Source organism: Argopecten irradians, chromosome 7, assembly GCF_041381155.1.
Source record: "Argopecten irradians isolate NY chromosome 7, Ai_NY, whole genome shotgun sequence".
In the NCBI taxonomy this organism is placed as follows: domain Eukaryota; kingdom Metazoa; phylum Mollusca; class Bivalvia; order Pectinida; family Pectinidae; genus Argopecten; species Argopecten irradians.
This window is the reverse complement of record NC_091140.1, coordinates 20,319,931-20,340,800: the sequence shown is the minus strand read 5'-3', so window position 1 is coordinate 20,340,800 and position 20,870 is coordinate 20,319,931. Positions and strand designations below refer to the sequence as shown.

Below are 20,870 nucleotides of genomic sequence, written 5' to 3'. Positions count from 1 at the left end.
TGGTTGAATGACTAACCTTTCACCCCTGTGATCAATATCGGTTTCTAATGACAAAATAATCTCTGAGACTGCTGATAGGGTGAGAAAAAGGCATGTTTGCTTTATTTCATCAGAATCAAGGATGGGTCCCTTATCACACTGTGTAGGTAAGGAAATAGAAACGAGAAATAGGTATGGATGATAGGATTCTGAAAAAAAATCCTAATGTGTAAAAACAGCAGTTTGGAATAGTTCCGACAGGAAACATAGTTTTTATGGCGGATCCCAGAGGAACAATTTGATCAGGTGGAATCTGCCATAAACTTGTAAGTTTATTGTAGGAGATATAAAATGGATGTCCTGGAAGTTTTACCATAGCCACATAGAAATAACTCTATGTTACATAGTGCAGACTTACAAATTTATTGATAGTTCATCGACATAGCAAATATAGCAGAGTGATAGCTAAGGGGAATGCAGTGTTTATTTTAAAATGCTGTGTTTATAAGAAATAAAGTAAGAATGAAACATGTTTTAGGTATTGTAGGTATCAGATAGAGGTCAGATAATGTCTCTGCTGGGTTATCTGTAGAGCACTAATACCCAAATACAACCGTCAGGTCAACTGGCTTCAAAATTTCAAAGCTAAGAAAACGCTGTATAAACAAATAGCATTTTTAATGTAGCGTGTTGTTTATAATAAAATTGGTTATTAATTTATCATAGTGCACCTTTTGCTATTACTCCACCCAGATCTTTAATTGAAAAGTAATGAAAGTTGTTAGCCTGTAGTGTTTTATTTTCCAATTTTTTTTTTATTTGCACTATCCTCAAGAATGTTTAAGAAATTGCCTCTGATTCCACATATTACTTTAGAGTCTGCTTGGTAGTATTATAAATATTGGAACAAATACAACCATTGAGATGAAATGAAATGAAATTGAAAATGGAGAAAAGGGAGTAAAAATTGCTTCAATTTCTTTTCCTGTCTATATATTGATCCAGGGTCCCAACCTATTAGGTCTGTGGACTACTTTTTAAATATTTCATATTCTGAAATGGTTTTTTTGTTATTAACTGATATACCATGACTTTGTCTGGATCTCATCTCGTTCCTCATAATCTAGTTTTTCCTCAGCTGTATAACTGCGATAGGATTATATATGTATGTATTGGTTTGAAGTCTGACAAGTTAATTGGTTTTTTTTTATTAGGAGGGTCAAAGTTAATGGCGCTATTTGTAACAGCAATAGAATTCTTCAATCAGGAAAAAATGGTTATCTGTTTTTATGACAAGATTTCTAATCAGAAAAAAGATAATTATCTACCCTTATGACGAACGCTTCAAAAAGTTGAACTGTGGGTTGAATACTTCAATAAAAAAGAAACCATTTTCTGGCTTAGTGACTTTGTGTTTATTTTTGTGCTTTAAGAGAGCCTCTGTTTTGAACACTATTCCGTAAGGTGTCGGGGAAACGTTTGGTGTTTTTATCTTTAGATGTGTACAACATAGCATTGTGTTTTAGCGAATGTAGTGTTGCTTGGCAGAAGATTAAATCGGGGGCCAAAGTTGACTTCAAACACATCATGCAGTTCCAGTAAAATGGGCTTTAAATCGTGGCAGGCAGTGAACATAGGTCTGTGTTTGTCATTTAGGAAGCTAAGCATCTGTACCGACAAAGTGCAGCAGTTGGAGAAAACACCCAGGTGGTTTGGGGTTCTGGGGGTTTAGGATTTGCTTAAAGTAGACTAGTTGGAGCTGATAATTAGAGAAACAAAATATTATATAAAAAGTAAAATGTCTATCTAGAAGTTGGTAATGCTTTTGTCTTTGATGTACAATGTAAGTGAAGCAGTGTGTTGGGTTATAATGATATACTAACTCCGGTAATCACTATCTTGTGGTAGTCATTTGGTTTTAAATCTCATCCACACCTGTACCTTCCATTTTACCTTTAAATGTCACTACAGCTATTAGTGAAACTTACAAATTACACCAAACTTTCATCAGAGCATTATAGGATCCAATTTAGTTAAAACGGTCGAGAAAAAGGAAATTCATTGGAAAAAAACTGGAAACATGAAATTTTGAATCCATGGCAATGATTTCATGTTTCATTAAATATGTATTTACAGTAAAAACACAGTTATATCGAACCTCTAAGTAACAAATTCGCTTTGTTATAAACACATTACAAGCCTCTTATAGAAACATTAACAGGAAATGAAAATTACTCTGTTATAACCATGAATTCATGGAAAGCGTGCACGTGTTGGTTATAAACATGTTTTACTGAAATGTTGGTCTATTATTTGAGTTTGTTAGCATAAATCTGGTTGGTCCACTATTTGAGTTTGTTAGAACAAATCTGGTTGGTCCACTATTTGAGTTTGTTAACACAAATCTGGTTGGTCCACTATTTGAGTTTGTTAGCACAAACCTGGTTGGTCCACTATTTGAGTTTTGTTACCATGTATCTGATTGGTCAGCATGCCATCACCAACACATTGTACCTATACTGGAATAACACATAACAATGACAGGAAGTAATGGGTGCTGACATGATGCCATGACCCCTATAACAAAACATATGTTGGTTTAACACAGATTGGGTATGACAGCACATGCCAATAAAAATGTTCCCGATGGAGTCTCTGTTGATGTTGGCTTTGTCAGATTTTTCTTCCAGTCCTTGTAACACCATTCATTATTTGCTATGAGTTACTGACATCGTTAGGGATTATAAACAATAGAAACGATCTTTCAGAGTCTGTTTTTACAATAACGAATTTATCTATATGTCACGTTAGTCTTTATGCAGTTAACATATATTCCATTATTTTAACAGTTTTACATAAACCTCACATTACATTGACATGAGTGTGAGATTTTGTTTAAGACATTGCATGTATCTAGAAAATATTCAAAATTCCTGCAAGAAAATGGATTGAAAGATATCATCATTAATCTTTACAATTCATATCATTTTGACATAATACATAGCCAATTATATGATAAATAGAATGTATGACAGCAGAAATACTTCTTTGGTAATGCCAAACTTTTTATTTGCTGCTCAGAATATTCAATCTTTTTGCATATGTCCTCAATCCAGTAATCTTAACAAGATTCAGTTTCTCTTGGACAATCTATACCCATGCCAATATAGGATTTTATGACCTTTAAAAATCATATAAAGTTTCTTTGAGTGTATCCTGTCAATCTTGATTTTCTATAACCTTATATAACTTTTACCATATATCAACTTTATTAACCCATTGGGTAACCTAAAGGTTATCATGATCACGTCTATCCTGCACAATCAGCGTTTTTTGGTGCCTACCTGTCAAAACACATTATAATCAACATTCTCTGGTGTCTACATAGTCTTTATGGATCTTTGTTGATTTACTGCTGAAGTATTAAGAAATATATTTTACTAAAATTTGATAGAAGTCACTAGATGAAAGTATAATCGCCGTACAGATCGTGATGTGACTGGCTGTTTGATCTTGTTGGGTAAATAAGCAGGCTCTTGGTTACTATACCTAAGGTGGAGGTGGTTGGACACTTGTCAGGCCGTGAGGGGCTATAGTCTGATTAAAGACTGGCAGACGGGTCTGACGCGAGATTGACAGCTTCACTGCCAATTTATAGTTATGGTTCATAAACGACTACAGATCAAATACATTTTTTTTAATAAATTAGCCATTTGTATGGGAACAGAGAGAGCTGATAGCATGTGGTAGGGGAGATGTATCACTTGCTTAGACCTTGTTACTGACCTCTGTGCTTACCTGGCTGACCATCAGACAGGTGTATAGTTGTTAAGGACTGTAATATTATAGCACAGGTAAAATTTTCAAGGTTTCGTCTCTGTATGGATAATGTAATTTATTGTAAAAACGATTTGCACTTGTTGGTTTGGAATTAAAGTATGTCCTAACAAGCTATAAAAAGTTAAATGAATGCAGAAATCAAACTAAAAAGATTTGAAAATATTTACTTAATTGCTCTTTGCTCATTCAGAATTTGATTAAAGGCGTGTGACTTCTGTACCAGGAGCTTATATATGTGTTTTCATGCTGATTTCACATTATATCATGTAATGATTTGGTAAGAACATAATAAGAAGAAAATAAATGACATCTTTTAAGGCGATTGCTGTTGATGAAAGGAGTCCTGTCAACACCTAAGAGAAAAATGCAGGAATTTTAAATGAAAGTAAAAGTGAAATCTGAGGTTAACAAAAGTGCTTTGTCAGTCCGTAATAAAGAGGTTTGATTATTACGATGAAATTATCTCACCAGCTCGGTCTTTGTACTCCAGGTTTGTCGGGAGAGTGCCGATGGTATCATACCCTGATCATAGTATTGAGTCACAGCGTCGGGTGTATAGCTCACCTTAAACATGTCAGATTGACCTTTTTTACCTTCCATGAAAGTCTGATTGAAGAAACAATCAGGAGTGAGTTTCAGATTTCCCATATATCAATCATTAGAAACATACACGGTTATGTTTCTAGTGTAAAAACTCAACAAATCAATTTGTACAAGTTGGGAAGCTGTTGCGATATTTGTTTCGTCAAACTTATCTAGACTTCAAATCAGAATCCACGGCTTCTCGATTGAAAGGAAGCATTGTTTTGATGACAAATGTGAAATAAATTGTTGGCATTATTCATTTCTCAGAGGATTACCTCCCCTGATGAAGTCGAGATGGCTCTGTAACTGTTGAAGTATGGTACATTGTCATTGTGGCAATCTCTTTTGTATCGGGTCATCCATTTACCTCAGGAGGCATCTGATATGAAACTTTACTTGGCTGGGGCACAATTTTTTAACCATTTGTGAAAGAAAAATCAAAAGCATTTAGTTGTTTAACTTTCGTTTGTTTGCAAGTAGGAGGTATGCATAGGTGGAAAGGCGTTTTATCACGAAGAGAAAAATCCTAAATTGTTTGAATTCAAAATTGATAGATTTGTTTTAAACTTTGATCTAGAATATTCGCAGTTAGGTGAGAGGAGTAGAGAAAGATTCTAACGAGTTGATTCTGGAAAAACACAAAGATGCAAAAGAACTGATAAGAGTTCCTGAAGATTTGGAATTTCATTTTCTCTAGAACAAGAGATTTTGCAAGATTTTACTAACTAAGTACACCTACTTGATATTTTATAAATGGTAAAAACCCCGCATGAACATTTCTGATAAATAGGGAAGCTGGTTTGTTGGTTGAATCCTAAAGGATTACAACTGTGCTAGGCAATATTCGTTTATACCAACAGCTGAAATGGATGTCTAATGCCGAATTGATGCAGTTTTCTGACTGTTATTTCTTTCTCATCACATGTGGTCTTATTGAAATTTCATCAGCTTAAACGAGATAAAAGGTTTTGAGCTCACATGTTTACCAAATTTTGACATTATCCTTATCAACGAGTTACACCAATGTTAAGATAAGATAGATACAGTTTACTAACTAAAGAAGGAAAATATTTCATTTTCATCTAAATGTTTCTACAATTTTCTTTTCTCTTTTCCTCTATGTTCAAAAGTGCAGTGTATTAAGCTACCTAACGTTATGTCAGATTTGATGAGCAAGTTGAATTGGCCAGCCAATCAATAATAACAAGTCTGAAGGAAGTATTTATGAAAATATAAACTGACCCATGTATTTTGTTGATAGGTCTAGATATAACTATTATAAATTTGGTGTTGAGTTTAATTGATACCATACTGCAGAGATTTTCTATGATTTACGATGTGTGTTAGATGCAGGATCTTCCTGGTGTTTGACATGTGTTGGCCTGCAGGACATGTCCATTGAAATTAGTTATCTTTCCATTTCACTGCTCTTCATTACATGTATTATATACACCTGGTACACCAATGGCTGTCCATTCATATATCACATACATACCTGACCTATAAAATCATCCTAAATATTATTATAGAGATGTGATTAGTGTATATGTTATCTTATATAAATATACAGTGCAAGGCTGCAGTGCAGCACAGTTACCACAAGCCCTCCACCTCTGAGTTGCTAGTTCGAAATCCACATGGGGGAGTTGCGAGGTACTGACTATAGGCCTGTGCTTTTTCTTCTGGTACTCCAGCTTTTTAATTCAACTCCTTTCCCTGGCACATCCTTGAATGACCTGACTTGAACTCTTGATTATGTAAATATGATAACATGTATGATATTTATCCTTTATATAGCACAACTGTCTAAATTTCATGTTACGTATATCTTTTATTTAACTAGAACATTGTCATGAATTAATTCATTGAAATACATTTATGTAAAACAGGGATATAAGCTATGACAAAGTTTTCAGCCCCAGATGTTAGACTTTTTTTTACAGGGTTAGCTGAAAGTGAAAGTTAGATGAAATCTGATCATTGTTGTATCCATTGCCCTTAGAAATTGCTGTTTGTTTTGACATATTTAAAAGCAGCCTAAGTGTATATCGTCCAATCACAAAAAAAATGGCGTCCATTTTTGAAAGGGAATACTGTTGAAGGGTAGTATGGGTTGTACAGTACCAGGATACCATTATGGTCCAGGCTAGGAAAGGTCCCAGAGAATCCACTGTAGTATTGATCCTTCATACAGACAGATTCTAGTAATCGCTCCTACACATGCAAAAACACCCATACCTGGCTAACTGTATATTTGAATCTAGTAACAGATTTTTGCATGCTTTGAGAAATTAATAATTTACATACACAACTGGAGAAGAGCACAGGGAGATAGAAACAGGAATCTAAATTACATTATGAAAGTACAAAGTTTGAATTGTTAGGAGAAATTTTATTTGTATACTGCTTGATGTCAGGTCAATTATGAAAATAAAATGTTAAAAAATTTGGAAAAAATAGCCAACAAAGAATATATAGAAACCTAGTTGAAATAGGTATAGAATTTGTATATTCCGTTCTATTTGTTATATTTATTTCTTTGTGTGATGGTGTATAATTCCTCAACAGGGTGGAGTCAAAATATCATATTAATGTTCAGAAATATCTCATATGATGACCCGTCCACCTTTTAGAGAAACAACACCTCAACAAGCATTACAGGACATTAATAACACTCACCAGACACAACAAATGTGTTTCATACTTTCATTGTGATGGAAAACAGTTCTTATAAATGTGTAAAGGCTTTAAATATTTTTGAAAAAAAAAATGAATAATGTGTTCAAAACTTTTACTGCACCTTTATTTTCAAGTAGGTGTTCCTTAGAATTGTTTACATTATAGGAGATATTCCGTAGGGATGACAAGTTATCTCCCCCTATTGTTTACATTGTAGGAGATATTCCGTAGGGATGACAAGTTATCTCCCCTTATTGTTTACATTGTAGGAGATATTCCGAAGGGATGACAAGTTATCTCCCCTTCTTTATTTCATTCCATAATTTTAGAATTTTTTTTAATAGAGTATTTAAATTCTTTTATAGCACTTTTGCTGCCAAGTAGATGTTTCTTACAGTTGTTCACATGTCATGCTATAGAAAAGATAATATTTAGTTTTACTTTATTCTTCATTTCATTTCAATATTTTGTAAAAGTTGTGCAAAAGTAAAAAACCATTTTGGTTATTCATAGTGATGTTTGTAGAAGTGGCTGCCTGTTATGTGTAAGTGTTTGTGCTGACTGTACTGTATATATAGAGGGAGGATATTTGATTTGGTGAACACTGGTGCCAGTCATATGACATAATACCATTAGGAAAGCTACATTTACAGCCTCTTGTTTAAAATCTATACCTGGGTCAACATTCAGGGCGTCTTTTATTGAGGAATATTGATTTCTGACTTTGACAAACATTGCTAGATGGGTAAATGATTAATTTCATTATACCCCGGTGAATTCTGATGGTGTACTTAGTCAAAAACGCCATTCACCAATAAACGAACTTTGAAAACATTTTATTCCTGTGCTCTTGTTACAGAACAATATTATGATTGCTATTCTACACGAAGTATTAAACAGAGACGATACAAAATTGCTGGAGCTCTTCTTTCAGTATCTGTATCACATGGAAGTCTCATTGATTTCCGTATAAAGACCGCTCCTGTCAGACACCCTTGGTTCCACACTTTGTAGTACCTTCATCTGATCATTACAACATTAAAACCATGAATGTGTTAAACAAGTTAAATGAAGATAGCTTGTGTATAATGATACACTGTGTTTGTAATGTTACTCTGTGTAAACTAGTCCTCATTGATTGGAGCGAGAGAGATTTCCTTGGAGGGCATCATCAGAAGGTTCTATTGATGAACCTTCCACAAGGTCGACTAAGAGACATTTCTGAACCCTAGCTAATTCAGGTTTTGAGGAAATTATTACAGAATTTGTATAATTTGTGTAAGCTTCTGTTTCGATTGATTTGGGCTACAGAGATTTCCTTGGAGGGTAAAATCAGAAGACTGAATAATGAATCATCACCAAGTTATCATAATGGTTTTGTAACAATTTTCAGTGAATTTTCTTAAATTTTATGGACATCTTGGCTTTCAATTCGACAGAATATAATGTGAAACCAACTTAAATATATTAAACAGAAGTTTTTAGTATCTTACTGATCTGACCAAACTGCATACAATCCCAATACGGTATTAAAAGCAAAATTTCCATGGTTATAATTTATGTCTGTGTTAGCTACCTGTCACAGAATTATGTCAGGGACAGTTGAAAAAAATTGCAAGCATGGTCTAATATATAAATATTTATATAAAGAAATCTTTTTTAAAAGATGTGACGTAAAAAATAGTTGATAAAACAGTGGTGGGCGGTGTATTATCAGGGACTCTGACATCAGTAATTAATTATTGCCCTCGTTAGAGGAAAATGTACACGATTCAAGCTATTCTCAAGTATATGATGTGATAATGGTGATTATTTGCATTTTCAGTATCACGAAAGTTTCCTGCACCAGACTTATTGTCGAGTTTATCACTTCACGATTTCGTGCTAAAATAAATATTTCTGGAATCAATTATACTAACATATGACTGAAAATTCACTATTTTTTAATTTTATCGGGGTATGAAAAAAAAATTGTTTGCAAACTGTGTGAATCCGCGTAGCGGATTCTCACAAAAGTTTGCAAACAATTTTTTTTTCATACCCCGATAAAATTAAAAAATAGTGACATCAATACTTATAATTAATTTTATACTCTATTTGATAAAATGAAGTATGTTTAAATGTAACATTATAGTGTTTTTTCAAGGGATTCTTTTTTCCGAATCAATACGCAACGTCAATGTCTCTATTGTGACGTCACGTTAACGTCGGGGTTTCGCGCCATTCTCGGATTTTTTTTTTCATAGTGGTATGCAAAAAAAATATTGGCCAATCAGAAAGCCAGATTTGGTATGAAAATAAATATTTCTGGAATCAATTATACTAACATATGACTGAAAATTCACTACACTAAAGTTAAAGATCTTAAGATGTTTCAACAAATGAACAATTCTGGAGCAAATCATATTAAGGATAATTCTGTTAGTGACCTTCTAATTCACAAGATACTAACTTGTCAGGTCATGGGATTCAGTTTTGTTGGTAGAGAGGCTTTTAATATATTATTACATGATCACATCAAAATTTAAGTTGGAAGAGTTATCTTCTATTTTTACGTAAAAATTATTTCTAGCCCCTACCCCTATTAAACAGAAAGAGGTTCGCATGCATGTAAACACTGCATAATTATATCCAATCCAGTCTTCAACATGGAATTTCAAAAAATGGGCAAATTACTGCTTGGAATTCTCAGCAAAACACAAGTGCTAAGATGAGATGCATATGTGTGCGCAAGGTGGCTAGTATCCTTGTGGTGATTAACAGGATCTGTAAGGGTGAGATAGTCACTGTCACAGAGATTGGGGAATCCAAGGTCACGGGTAACACACAGAGGCATATCGTGAAACATGCATGTTTACCTCTTATAACAGGAAATGCATGCAGTTTCAATAAATTGCTCTGTAATTATATTTCAAGGTCAAAATTTGTCCTTGAATTTCAGCAGAGAATATTGGCACAAAAGTTAAATGAATCGTTGGGGTTTGGTTTTAGTTGAATCAGACAGCATCCGGTTTTAAGGGAGAGAGAAGGGCTATCATTGTGATAATATATTTCAAATGTCATCATTTAATGTGAACGCTGAATTATCTAAACCAGACATTGTTTATTTTTGTCATAAAGTCATCATCATCGCACATTTCAGCTGATGGTTCGTGTTGCCAGTGTCATATTTGTGGGGTGTCTCGCCCTTAGAATAGATCATTGTGCATTAAAATTAACACGTACTGTATCGTTATGATAATGCCTTGTGTTGGGTTAATTAATTCACCGCCCAGTTTTTCCGTGTATTGTGCTGTAAAATTAACTGCTATAGTTATAATACATGATTTAGTATGTCGGTATATTATGAAAACCCACCCAGAATATGACCTAGCTATACATTGTAGAAATATTAATAGGCACGACATGATTTAAATCTGATGAATAAATAACTTGTTTGGTCTACACGAGAATAAAATTACTGCAATATATGAAGGGTATTGGTGTAGGAGAAATATTACTTCTGTCAAATATGGCCATAAACTAGTGTTAGTTATCATGTGTTACAATGGGCTGCCTTTGTGTAGAGTCTTTCATTCGTTTATTGAGTGGAGTTGGCTTTGTTCTAACTGATATCTCCCCCTTTATATATATGCTGTAAATACTACCAGGGGAATATACCCCTATATTGATAAAATCAGCAAGGTTTTCTCTGTTAACAATAAATGTTGGGTGTAAGTTTTACTTTCTAACTTCTGTCTGTGTGTTACTGTATTTTATGGCAACTGTCTCACTGTCCACAAATGGAATCCCTGTCCCTGTACGGGTTTACTTTTCAAAACCTTTGATTTGCAAAGAAGTTAACATTTCTAAGACGTTAATTTGCTCTCCGTAATAGCTGAATTTTTTATGTCAAGGGGTTCTGATAACATTGGAAAGGAAGGGTGCCATTTTAGGAGAAATACTGCATTGGGGTAATGGCTGCATGATGACATTTGTTGCGAACTTCCTTTATTGAGTTATATATGGTACATAGATGTCAGCTTTATTAACAAGTTATTGATTTGTTAGGTATACATTTATACATAAGATTGTTTTATTCAAGTGGATGTGGATTTGACCAGGTTTATATGTAGAAATGTTTAATTTGATTGTCTGTATTGGTGGAGATTTTAAGGACTTTTGGAGACAACAGACTTCAGTAAGGAGAAGAGGGGGTTGTTAGAAGGTCTCCCTGGCACAGGCCTGTGTCACCAACACCTAACCTACACTTCTGACAGGTGGAGACGCTACTTGAGACAATGTTTTATCCTATAAGACTGGACCAAGCCTAATGTTTACAATAATAGTGGCATTATTTCACCCTACAATCAATCCCAACCCGATCATACAGTGTCATTGACCCAGTATGACACAATCGTATTGTACTGGATAGTTTAAGAGGAGTGAAAAAAAAGCACTCTGAATATGGATATCAGATTTCCGTCTTTTTAATTTGTGTTTTGATATTTTGTGTCACAGCGTGGTTTATGATCGGGGTGAGACTTGCTTACAATATCGTTCAGGATGATAATAGTTGTTTTATAGTCGGGATCACAGACACAATTTCACTATTTTGACATTTCAGATTTCTTCATTATTTGACTTGATTAGAGCTTTTCCAAGGCTGTTGTGTAGAGTTTGACATTCTGTGTACGACTTCGGCTCCTATATACGGCCATGTAACTTAAATACTTGTCACGATGAGGGAACAAAATACCACTGCCAGGTTTGGTTGAAGTTGTCATTTTTGATTTCAATGGAGTTTTAAAGGTATATGTATATGGTTTCTGTAGAACAGAGAGCATGACGTTGAGAGTATTTAATTGATTTTTCTAGACTTGAGGTGGCCATGTTGTTAAGGTGTCCTGACATTATACCACTATAACCAGAGTACACCTTAAGGTTACAGGTTTGAAACTCATACATGGAGCGAAAAAATATTTGCCAGGCGTTAACTGTTGCTTGTGTATTCTGTTTTATTTTATCTCCAAATCTTCATTACATATTCATTTAAAGACCGTCCGTAGTTGGGTATTCATGGAAATAAATGAATGAGATAATTAGAAATTCAGACCATATTAGCTTTCACTTCCCTGCCATAGAAAATTTAGTACGACAGCCGATCGCATGTCTGAAACCTATAAAAATACACGGATGCTGTTGATTTTGATCAACAAATGTCCAGACATGCAAATTCATTATGGCAGGTGAATTTTTTATTGTGAAGGACAAAAGAGATTTTATATATACTCTCAGTACAATGTAAATGCCCTATTATAATGAAAGTGGTGGTATTGTTCTAGTTCTATATCAACTGCTCTGAGTCTCCATAATAGTGGGAGTATAATGACAATGGAGTATGATACCAACATCAGTACCACAGACTTAATAGACCAATTACTGCCCTGATCGGCTGCTACACACTTACTGATTAATGTTAGTGTACACATGTAATTATACAGACACGACTAGATACCGTGGACATAAATACATGTCATTATACATACTAATTACCTATATACATCTGGACGCTAATTACACATTTATCAGGTTACCTGAGAGAAGGAAGTAAAAGTAACCATGTTATATTGTGTTGTCAATCATGTATCACTTAAACTACTGCAAAGTATTCTTTTCTATGCCTCTGCCATAAAATGTTGGTTTTATTTGGGGGGAAGGGGGGATAGGACCAGTGATATTCATATATGTCCTGTCTAATCAAACAGGCTGTTCAAAATACTTGAGATGGTATTTACATCTTACAATCATTTCCAGGGTAAAGCTGCAGGTTCACACTTCAAATAAAAAATATTTTAACTATTTGTGATTTATACCAGAAGTATTGACCTCCACATGGGATTGAACACACTTGCTTTCAGAATTCCAATGGCTACAATTACTAAGTCAGAAAAGTTTTGTTACCTAACTCTCAGTATCAACTGTGGAGTAACATTCCACACACATCGTACAGATATCCTATAATTGTCTTCTATGTAAGTTTTAATGACAATTTAAAGTGTCATTCTCAGGCATGACATTGCAATAGTTAATTACAGGCTGCATGCTATTGCCTCTGGTAAACTATTGCAGCGTAAAACACGACAAGAATTTCGTTAATTGTCATCTTGTGGATGAAAAGCAGTCTTAAACAGCATTTTCCATGATATTCTAATGATCATACTCCACGTCATTGTTAAGTTTGAAGAGATGCATTACGATTCCGACATTATGTCGAAATAATTTCTTTGACGTCATATATGGCAGTTTTCAAGATAGTAACCGTGGAAATATTGCGCTGTATATCCCACTCTCGGGCTGACATCTAATACACATACAATAATTACTAATGTACTCGGTTTTTTAATGTTCTCTGCTCTAGTTACTCTCCACTATCATGCGAGCCTGATATTTATATGTTGTATCTGGAGATCTAGGTCCGGGCCTCTGGCTTAACACAACAGGGAACAACAATACTAACAGTCACTGACTTTTATCATTGATGGTAACAAATATAAAATCAGCATAAAAAACAATCGCTACAGTCATGGTGCTTTTTTCAATAGAATTACTATGTTTACAAATAGGGGGAGAAGGTCAGTGATGTGTAGGTAATTAATTACTTTGTCATAGCATGCATGAGTGGACAATGACAACGAAAAGATAGTTGATTAATTGTATAGGTTTGTGTCCTGATCAATCATGGCTACTATAGGTGTGGATGATTGTGTATAGGGTTTCAGATAAATAAACACACAAACAGATGCTGATGTTACTTTATTGATAATCAGTGACCCTGAAAGTCAGAAGGTCAAAACTGTAGTATTCAGCTTCAGGTCTCTGTAACCAACCATTAAAGGTCAAATCTGCTGGTGATAATTAATCTTTACTAGCATCATTTAACTATATTTTAGGGTCATAACTACACTTGTTACTACACCCCAGAATGAAGTCAAGGCTGTTTCTAAAAGGTCACAAATTTATCATCCAGAGGTCATGACTGTTTTCCAGTAGATATAATATTGTTAGGATTATCTCCCCTGAAGGTCGTTACTTATCCCTAAGTAAGGCCCAGCTTTGTGCCAGTGGTCAATCTGTTACACAGATCAACAACCGACTGGTGTTTGTACTGAATACTGTCAGGTAAACTATGTGATCAATGGTCTGGGATATAGCAAAGACTTATATCATTAATTTTTTTTGAGCGACCTTGACAAACATCTAGTAGATGAAGCATTAAAAAAAGAACCATTTTGAAGTAATCATTACTCCAAAATCCACCGGGTTTTTGTCAAGGACAACAAAAATTGTCTTTTATCTGTATCTAAACCAAAGTCATTGGTTTAGTGAGATTCTGTCTGGAACATACCCGTGTAACTATCTCTTCATTGGTATCTCCATCATTGGTTTCTTTAGTAGACTAGATTTGATGTCTCCAGAATAATTCCTCCCCAGAGGTTACGGCCAGATTTACAACCTGTTGGATAATTTCTTCTGCGATGGGGAAAATAAAAATAGCTATAAGATTTGTTCTTGATTCTAAGGTGAGCCTGAACAGTTGTTTGCTTTCATAAGTAGTTAGCTTTAGAGATCGAATGCAATAAAGACCGAGAGACAGAGGTCTTAGAAAGTCAAGGAGTTGGTATTGCATGGTTGGAATGGATTAAATGCTGCTAAGATCAGACAAACCTTAAATTGTTCCATATACAGAATGGTTAGAGCAAGACAAGGCAAACAAGGAGGATGTTGGTGAATATATCTTACTGACAGGCTGGAAACTCCGTCCTGACCTCTTTATTAATCTGTCTCCGATAATGGCTCAATCAATGACAAAGATGCCATGAGAGATTGACAAACGCTGAATACCATGGCAACATGCTTATGGCTTGTAGCATCAAAGAGAGGCAAATATATGTCTTCTATTATCTTGTATTGATTTTAATATTCAGGATAAAATGCTGGGTTTTCTTCTCGTGTAGGCATAAAACAATACCTTTATTTCCAATGCTGCTTTGATTTCCATAAATACCAAACGAAAAAGACATAATGATTTCAAGACTTGACTATGCATAGCTCCAAATATGGCCATTTTATAACCTCCTTTCCTGAAGAGCTCCACTTTAGATAATGACTACATGGTAGTTAAAATCACTAGGTTCATGTCACATTGATGAATATTTTAGTTTTGCCACGTACAAAATGAAGAAAACAGAAAGTACATTATTTGAGAAAGGATTTTTACTTCAGGATTTATTTTTATACATTTTAAAAGGATCTCCAGATGTTAAAAACATGTGCAGGTGTTAGTTTAATCATGTTTTTGCTAAAGCGAATATTTTATCATTGATATTTGATACTTTGGTTTTGGTGTGTTAAGATTTATCGTTGAAGTTAAGTATACAATGACTTGCACTTTGTGAGCAATTAATTTGGTATGGCTCTCTCCTTCTGTACCTATAGTAGAACTAGCTATCTTTACCCTGACAGCAGATTTACTGGGACCTTTTATCACATTGGCTCCGTTTCATATAAGTGTGTATAGTTGTTTTGTTACTTGATTTACAGTAAAAACCCAAACTGTTTCCTTAGAACTTGTACTTGTCAAAAAATGCATAAATATGTAATTGGTTGAGTTCTTAATTGTAGAGTGTATACTTTGAAACATGAGCTTGAGTACACAGGGTAATGAACTTGTGGTTTGAAAACTGAAAAATGAAATAGAATTTAGGTCCTTTTTATGTACAATGTTCAATGATAATTTCCTGTAGAAACCAGTTGCTACCTATTTCCTGTCATGTCTAACTCTCCTTTGAAAGTTGTGTTATGGATGCCTTTTAGACCATTTTATCACCTCTTTGCACCTTTGGACATGAAGAGGTAGGAAAGAAGGGAGATAACCAATGTAGGTCCATTAATCATTGAGATAGAACTTAAATGTGGAGAGTAAGTTTCTTCTGTACATGTAGGGGGCAAAGGTGATGAACGCTAAGCTTCATAAATTATGGCCACTGGGTATAAGTATGAACCAAACGGCCCATGGATTTACATTTCCAGCTGTGAACATCGTATGAAACACAGGTAATAAAACAAAAAAGGAACTTGGCAAAAAAAAGCATCTGTCGTCATAATTTGTAAGTGTTTCCTACTTGGAGGTTACAGTTGGGTGGTGTTTTTTACGATTTCAGAGATGAACCCTGCTTCCGTTTAGACTTTGTTTATCAAGTAGTAATGGCCATTTTACCAGACACAGAATGTCCCATGCTGACTTCCGCTATGTTGAATACTTTAACAGCATCACCCAAACAAAAACTTTTAAGTCATGGAGGGGGTATGACTTTCACTTCTTAAAGCTTACGTCTGCTTCGATGCAAGTTAATTGATTGAACTGAAGTAGAAAAAAAAGAAAAAGAAAAAAATGATCTTGAAAATGAATGAAGCTTTTCCTTTTTAAGTTGTCCGAAGTGGTGAATTTCTTATTCTTTACCACACTACAGATTGATTCTGTATAGTTTTTCCATTTCCCTTATACAGTACCTAACAGTCATCTTTCAAAGATAAAATCTATATTTAAAAAAAAAAATCAATGATATATTAAATGATAACAAATAAAGATTTTCACTGATCAAATGTTTGAAGTTGACACCATTAAAATTTGTATCTGTATTAATGTAAATTTCTCATAACAACTGTTTCATGGATCAGATTTAGATTTTGGTGCCTATAACAATTGTTCTCTCTCTACAACAAGTGTTTTTGTCTCCAGCAACACTCCAGATAAAATGACCTTGGGTTTGGTTTTGTGTGGATACAATCAAATGGAGATAGTTTATGGGATGAAAGGAAAAATTATGATCAGTTTTTATCTTGGTCGATAAAAAGAGAGAGAAATTCCAGAATCTGTGATTTGTGAAATGGTCTGCGTAAGCCCACATCATATATTTTGAGCAGACGACTTGGCAGCCATGATGGAAAGACCAATATTGTTGGTTCTCTGTTGATTAGGCAGATAAATATACATGTATTTGTCAGAGGATGAGCTATTTTGTCAGATAAGATATCTTACTATATACACAAAAAAATATGTTCCAAAACTTTTATCCTTTGTCATTTTAGTTATGTTTTGATGCTGATTATTTTTTTTGTAGCCCAATTGTTTTGAGAATTCTTTGTGACCAAAGCTTTTAGACTTCATTTGTGAAAAATTAGCATAAAATGAAATAATTCTTTGATGTAAAAATATTGTCAGAAATGATTTTGAAGTCTGCGGATTCAAATTTGATGTCAGCTTTGTCGTTAACGATTTCGGAGGTGAACTGAGAAATCACTTGAGAAGGAAATCTCAATATCTCCTACTTTGATTAGTGTCGATTATATACATAAAGGTGTAAAGATCAATACTTCATCACGCAAAGCTTGATATAGATATCACCTCACTGGGTGAGAAACGAACATCATAGGTTACCGATGGCCGCCGTTCCTGTCCTATAATCAAGCTTGATTGTAACCAGAAGCAGTTGCAGAAGATTCTATGTCCGCCATATATATCACAAAAAACACAAAGCTAATGACCGCTGGCCAGTCTATCATAGGAGATGATGGCGACTCCATTATCGAGACTATACTTTGCTGACCACGACTGACGAGAGATTTATGACTGCTGATGGACAAAGAATGGACGGAATTTATATTGGATTTTCTTGTATGAACATCCGGCTTACATTCAGCAGTTTCATTTTTGTTCAGGAAAAAATAAATACCTCATGATGTATGGATTGTCACAAATGTCTGCTGCTTCATGAATGTGCATTCTTGTAATAAAGAAACTGGACAAAGAGGATACATGACAAGCTTAAATGATTTTATGAATGTGTTAATTTCTTCTTTCAATAAAACTATATCCCATTTTCATGTATGACCTGTATGACCTTGGTCTGTAAAGTAAACGTAATACTCGGCAGTTTGAGCTAATCATCCGTACATGGACACCTTAATATCTAATGTGTTGATTGGTTTGTTTGGTAACCTTTGATCTTAGTAAATATAGGTAATATGGACGATATTGAGCTGGTCAATGTCGGGGACAATAGCCTACATTAGTCAGATATTGATGCTACTGACCACTGCTTTAATCTTGACCAGGCAGACGTTGATACTAGTGACCACTATTGTCTTCTGTTGGGGTAGCTAACAAGTCGATATAAATTGATATTGGTCTGGAGATGGAAACCCACCAATGATGGACGGTCAAACCTTGCTCTTCTGATCACTTCTCCCGATCTCTGATTAGTCTAGCTGACAAAGACAATCATTAACTAGAAATAAATGACCAATGACCACCACTGCCCCTGGTCAGCTGTTTCCTTGGTTACTTATTGTAACATCTCGGTAGGAGTGACGCTACAGGGCCTCCAAGATTATTATTAAAAGGAAGCTGGCATGGCACCAAAGGGGCATAACTCCAGGTGAAAAGGTGCATAATTCAAACAGAAGATCGTTAATTGCAAGCCATATGGCTTGGAAAATATGCCAAAGATTCATTAATTATAAATTTTACTGCCAGGATATGCCAGAGAATTGTTACTAATGATCTATCTGATAATCAGTGGGGTTTTTTTTCTTTTGCTTTTTTGCTGTGTTTATTTTTCCTAATTGTTACTATATATTATGTATTAATGAAGTTAGTACTTATATACACATAAACACCTTTCAGGCAGACGTTTGAAGTGCTGTCTGTGTAATTGTTACACAAGGCTCCATTGATTGGTTATAGATAAATATAGACAAACTGACCTGTTAAAGGTCATGTTATAATCAACTAGTGCTACACTGAACGCCCCATCATCATCATGTTTGATCTATTCTACCATCTAAAGATGCTTCTAGGGGCAGCCATCTTTGACTTGAAGACCAAAGCACAAATTTGATTTCAGTAGTAATATATTTTATTGTAGAATACGAACAATTACTCAGATGAGTAATCATCACCAATCCCATCAACACTGTATATGTTTATTTGTCTAACCTTTTACTGGTGATATTGATGTATTTGCTGGATTACTACATACATTCAATCACATTTTTCCTGATTTTAAATGAAGTGTAAGTTAGTGTACTTCAATGACTGGCCCAGGATTGGTAGTCTGTGTCTGACATTGTGTGTTTTGGCCCAGAGGAATTCAGTCTTGGTCGCTGTGTCTGGTCCTGCAGCAAGCCTAGTTGCTGGATATTATTGCATTTGAGGTATAATATGGAGTGATGAAGTCGGGCTGAGGGCTCGTTTTATTTAATTATGTACGAGAAAGGTTTTCAATAATCTTATAGCCAAAGGGGCACAGTTTGAGTCTCTGGGGTCGTGACCTTGCTATGAGGGCATCTGTACACTGGGGAAACCCCTTATCATCATTATGACTATTTCCTGTTTGAGTTCAGCATTGCACCAGAATGGTCACTTAGCTGACCCTTTGCTCCCAGAAAACTACCAATAATTGTTATTGAATCTTTCGGCAAGGCATTCATGATAACATAGTTATTTAGAGGTCAAAAATGAAATTGATTTGATGCTCATCACAAAACTCCCCAAAGGGCCAGACAAACAGATGGGTATAATGTGACACACACGACACATTACAAGGATAAATGGAATATCATGGTTTTGAGGGCTGATCATCTGAATCACCAAAATGTTTTAATAATTTCATTTGTATATTTAAAAAATAAGAAAATATTTAAGCAAAAAAGATGTCATATTATAAGTTCTAGGGTTATATAGACAATATATACATATTGGTATGGTACAAAACAACTGAACTCATTCACTACTGAAAACACATTTGGACTGATTTTATTCAAAGGCTGGAACAGTTCATTATGAACTTTCAGAGGTGAATGTGTTCATTTGATCTTCTTTACAATACATTTCTGGTACCTGACTGTCATTGTGTTGTCCAACAGTTGCTTCCATTTAACAGTTCATACCTTTGTTTTATATGAGGAGCTGTGATTGCTGATCTGGATTGGTTTAAAGTGTTATATATGATATCAAGGTGGCAGGTACTGACTGTAGGTTGATAGTTTTTCTCTTGGTACTCCGAATTTCCTTTGCTCTCAAAGCTTGACACATTCTTAAATGATCCTGATAAAGCTCTACTGTTCTGTAGATACTGCTTGTCGATTCATTGTTGAGCCTGTGTTGAGAACAGATATTCTTTGAGAGTATCCAAACCATATAACCAATTATGCCTACATGCAAACCAATTTCTCAGGTCCCTTGGGATCCATTGTACAAACATGCTTTATAGGTATCCTGGAACAACCTTTATTTCACTCACAAACACGGGTAAAGAAATGAGCTATGATATCATGATGTTTTAACTTGACAGCTTGTGATGTAATTACTGTTCTTTACTGGCGTCAGGCAATTGGAAGCTTTGCTGAGCACGCATCTGTCGCAACATAAGCTACACTCTCTCGTGTAAAACTTATTATGTTAATCAACCTTCGCAGAAACTATCGAAGGAAAACAAAAACATTATGTGTTCATAGAAATTGAACTTCTGTTTCAATTATAACATCGTTTCAATTATAACGTTAATGAATTCTACAAATGAAAATCCAGAATGTTTTCCCTTGAAATTTCAATAGATTACTTTTCAGAAAATGTTTTATTTTCTAAGCAAAGGTTCAGTGGATAATGACATTTTGTTTTGTACATTATGTCAAAGGAAAGTTTCATTTGCGATTGATTTATAGTAACAGGGTGAATGCTCTAC

The 20,870-nt window shown here is 34.7% G+C and overlaps 1 protein-coding gene across 12 annotated transcripts in view; it reads left to right on the top strand.

Annotated features, from left to right (window-relative positions):
• LOC138327810 (protocadherin Fat 1-like) overlaps window positions 1-20,870 on the top strand; it is a 133,276-nt gene that overhangs the window by 67,628 nt on the left and 44,778 nt on the right. The window lies entirely within an intron of this gene.